Consider the following 5174-nt stretch of genomic DNA (forward strand, 5'->3'; position numbering starts at 1 on the left):
TACCCATCTGAGAGGAGTGTTGGGTAGAGTAGAGCGTCTGCGATGGAGAGGAGGCCATGCTCTACCTGAAACACAGCAACAACACACATTTCTCCAAAGGCCCCCCCGTCCGTCCGTCCCCCATCTCAGATACAGGACGGGAGAGAAGAATGGTGTCTGGACAGTGACATCTCCTGCTATGAGATGGCCAATAGGCTAAAGGTTAATTTTCACTTCATTGCTGCTGTGGCTGCTTTTAAAAGAAAACACTAGAAGATATACAATTCATGAAACGGGAGTTGCATTAACTAGATATGTAGTGCATCCTAAAGCTGCTATCTCTGGGCCAATTTACTGGGCTGATGATGATGATGATGATGATGATGATGATAATAATAATGAAGATGAAGATGAAACAGTTGCATCACCTATACCAAAGGGTGTTTCAGCTGCCGGTACAAGAGGCATGTTCTGTCTGAACTAAACAAAGCACAGAGGCGACCAGAAGGTGACACACCAACAAGACAGTACCACGTACTGTATGAGTGCGTGTCACCATGATAGAGGTCAAAAGTAAAAGGCCTCTTGTGATTAAGCTTTGGAATCGTGTACATAAGGTTCACCAGTTTCACTTTAAAAGTGTCAATGGGTGTTTTAGAGGACTTTATTTTTCTGACCGATGTTTTTGTTCTCGCTGACTATAAAATACCTGCTGTCTGTCCCGTGACGCTCCTGACTGCTTCACTGTTTGTGCAGCTGCTGTACTGTTTCTGTCACGAGGCTGAGATGCAAAAGAGCTAAAGACAAAGGCTACTTTCATATTATGGTCTTGAAAGCAAATGAATTAGGTTGATGTTTTTATGTTGTGCCATATGGATCATGAGGGCAGATTTTTTCCAAGGCTTTATGATTCCTTTAAGATCATTCTTTTATTTTTTAAATTAAATTAAAGCCACTTAAACATTCTACTGATTTGCAGTATGTTCTAATTGAACAGAGATGATAGTGAAAAAAAAGGAGAAAAGGTCACACTTTAAACAAAGTATGTATTGTAAATAACAAGAACATGTGATGCTAAAAGATGACATACTGTTTGGGTTATGCCACATTTGGCAAATCACCAGATTTGAAGTCCTGTTACAGTATATAAAGATCACCAGATTTGAAGTCCTGTTACAGTATATCAAGCCAAGATATACTTTATTTTAAGGGTGTGACTAGAGAAAGTTGTAATGTTGTTTGCATTTGTCACCGTTCTGGTCACCCATACTGTGATGGGTATCACAGTCACTGTCACAGATGACTATTGCCCTTTAACTCTAAGAGTGTTTACGCTAACATAAATGAATGACGCTATATAATAACTGTCTAAGAATATACTATGGAAATACTGTATGAGTAAGTATTTTTCAAACTAAATATTCATTGAATCATCGTAACATTGTATCATCATAACGCCACAATTGCTTTACCAGATGTGGTACAGAGAATAATTTGTCATGATTTTAGGAACCAGCGGAAGCTAAGTTACTTTTGTAATACTCTGTGAAGGAAGACAGAACACAGTGTCATATCAACAGTCTGTAAGCTTTTCAATGTAATGACAATCGGGAGGAAATGGTAAAGCACACCCTCAATTTCCTAAACAGTGAAAGTGGCATTTCCATTCTGTTGTACAGAATCTGTTATATGTATATTGCAGTAGCACTTTACATTATGGCTCAGAATAAGTAGCTAATAACATGTTAGTTATCAGTAATAAGGAAGACAATTACCTAGTTATTACCGGGTAAGGTGGACCAGTTAAGGTTTCCAGTTAAGCGTTTTGTATGAAAGATGCTTGTTTTCACATTCTTGTTTCAATATGGCTCTGGACCTTCTTATCATTGAAAACCCATAAACATCATACAAATTTGATTTGATTACCATGTTATTATACACTTCTTCCCAGCCGTAATGTAAAGTGCTACCAGGGGCTATATTGAAATTATCAATTTGATTTCATGTTCATAAGTGAAAGTGTTTGAGGAATTTCAGGAAGTAGAATTGGAATGAGGGATTCCCTGTTCACAGTCCAGATAAAAATAGAGCTAAAAAATACAGATTAAACATTTTGAAATACTGGGCCACGGTGATTTTCTAGGAGTAGGATTCTCAGTCTGCCCTGAGGATTCAGAAATAGGAACACGCTTAGATATTTCGAGTGAGACTGTCTCTATCACTTACCTTCACACCCTGCAGGTGGCCTCTCCAACAAACTCCTTCTGTTTCTTAAAAATTCTTAATAAAATTCTTTGTATATTGCATAACCCAAACTGGCTTCTAGAAAAGACATAACGGTGCATTGAAACAAATTGATCAGCAAAACCTATTTGGTATTCTGTGTGTGTGTGTGTGTGTGTGTGTGTGTGTGTGTGTGTGTGTGTGTGTGTGTGTGTGTGTGTGTGTGTGTGTGTGTGTGTCTGTGCACGCGCATTCACACAGATAACAACCCAAAAACCGTGAAGCCGTTTGATATCAGGATTATTCCTATCTCCTGTTTTTTAAAAGATACAGATTTCCCATGATTTAATTCCAGGGGGCTCTCAGAAACTATAATTAGTATTGGAGGAACTCTCAGATACATATAGTGTGCTAGATATGTAAAGATACCGGATCAGGTCACTATTCCCCTTGCAAAGCCAATGGCACCCTCCTAATCTACTGGTGCCAATGATTCCTCTTACATCTTGAAACTTCATCCAATTTCCTTCTGGTTGTCGAATATCCAGCCAAACACAGTGACATTAAAAGCTCTATTTTCAGATGACGCAAGTCCAAATACAGGTGTATTGGTGAGTTGTGTCGGTGTTAACTGGTGTAATTATCACAGCACTAAAGAGCTGTCTCGCCTGCCTGGTGGGTGGAGAAGCGGTAATGGAGGCTTGTTCATGACAATGTCATCAGATGAGCAAAAAAATTCTGGCCTTGAAAATAGCACTACTAACATTTCACACAACAACCCCTAGCTCCACTCCCAGTGCCCCTCGCCAGCACCCACATTTGCGCTAAGATAGTTTTTTTTATGCTGTTAATATATATATAGCCCTTAGTCTAAAATGGATAAGGCCCCAGAGCTAATTATTTTTCTTTTATAACAGTAAAGGTTTAACCACTGTGAAGTCTTACGTGTGATTTAAAACTGTACCATGTCGTTTTGTGTGTTGCTGCCCTTCTTTTTCGACACTGCACATTTTAAAACATATGTACAATATGCTACTTTCTCTAATAACAGCAAATGTGTGCATATCCATGTAAATATACAAAACTTATAAATGGTACATAAAGGCCAGTGCTTGACCACAACACCAGATTGTAGAAAGTGTTTTGTTTGCTCTCAACTGAACAATCTTCATCAAATCTACATACTGGACCTTTAAAGCTCAAATCTACATACTGGACCTTTAAAGCTCAAATCTACATACTGGACCTTTAAAGCTCAAATCTACATACTGGACCTTTAAAGCTCAAATCTACATACTGGACCTTTAAAGCTTTTGATCACATGGTTTATATTTTTCATTTGGATGAAGATGAATTCTGTATATTTTGTATGTTAATGGTTACGTTGTTCTGTGCCCATGTAAATACGACAGAAGATTTTATGTGTATAATAGATGTTCACACTGTGAAATGTTTAAGCCGTTTTGGTTATTTTTCAGCTTGTGTTTGGCTCTTTCTCCCTCTCAGCTCTTTGCGTGCCGTGATTTCAAAGACAACAAAAAAAAGGTGTTTCGTAAAATGCACACATTGACTAGCTATTTGTTTGAAAGCTATTTCAGTCAGAAATATATTCATAAAATATCTTTGCTTGTTTCTCCTCTTTATTTCCTGCACAAACCGTAACCAAGGCAACATAGTATACTGTAACAGCCTTGCTGTGTATGATTATAAAAGGGAGCAGAGACAAATTAAATGTAAAAGTGAAACATCCTGAGACATCACAGAATTACCCAGTAGCAGTAACTTCTAACATCATTGTTATTCATCATTCAATCATTGTTGTACTCAAACATTATGTAATGCTCTATTTTTATCAGCGTTTTCTGCTATTAGCCAATGTAAGGCAGACAGCAATTCAAGGTTCACAAGTTTTGTGTAACGAGTACGCAAAGACAACGTAGCAAGACAGACTTAATTTGTGTGCTTGGCATCGCTCTGCTTCTCCTCAAGCCTTGTAATGCGTCCAATGGCCATTATTTTAACCAACGCCATTTAAAAATGTACATTGCTTATCAGATTTGACTGTTGTCCTATACTGAAAAGGTCAGCTTTTCTCATAATGAGACACTGTAAGGGGACTGTAGAACACTCATAGGTTGAGCTTTGGTCCGTTGATTCCTAATAGTAAAACTAAAAGTAGCAAAGCATCTCTCCCCATTCACAGGCCTGCGTTTGTTAAATCTTAATAAGTTAGTCACAATGAAGATCATCACAAATTAGACTATGGTTCCTATCCATGCTAAGATTCAATAAACAGTCTACCTTTTCTTAAACTTGGAAAGAACAGGGAATAATTGACCAGATCTATAACTGACCACCTCCATCATTTGTATGAATATCCACATCATGCACTTTAACTAACACCTTGTTAATGTATTTCAGATGCAGGCCACAAACCCTGGGATGCATGAAAGCAGGGATGCAAATTCATGTTGTTGTTGGAAAGCCTTTTGTTCCCTTCCTCTTGGTTGGACTTGGACATCTATTGTATCTTCTTGACATGGTGTAGTGAATAACAGCTCAGACCTGTCTGTCTCTCCCTAGGCGTGAATATGTTCACCCACTACAAAATCCTTCCGACTGAGCGCTCATAGGGGTAGGCATCTGTAGAGCTACGTGGTTTGGGTACACCACATTTCACATTGCGACAAAAGGTTTTGTATGTTGTGTACTTATATTATGTTTACTGGTATTACGACTAGACCCCTATCACTCTAAGCCTGTGGTCCTCACTGAGCATTGACTGCAATTAAAGCAGTTGATAGTTAGAGGAATCCCTAGGTTTCTTAGGATTACAGTACGAGACCCAGGCACCTAATATCGGGTCAGTGGTGATCGTGAGGATTCCAAAGGCAGTGTTCATTCTATGCCAAGTGGAATTTCAACTCATTCTATTGTTTATTGTCTATTGTAAGCTTCCTCTGGTTAAAGCC

The sequence above is a fragment of the Nansenia antarctica genome (assembly GCF_963989245.1).
Source record: "Nansenia antarctica genome assembly, chromosome: 5".
Taxonomy (NCBI): Eukaryota; Metazoa; Chordata; class Actinopteri; order Argentiniformes; family Microstomatidae; genus Nansenia; species Nansenia antarctica.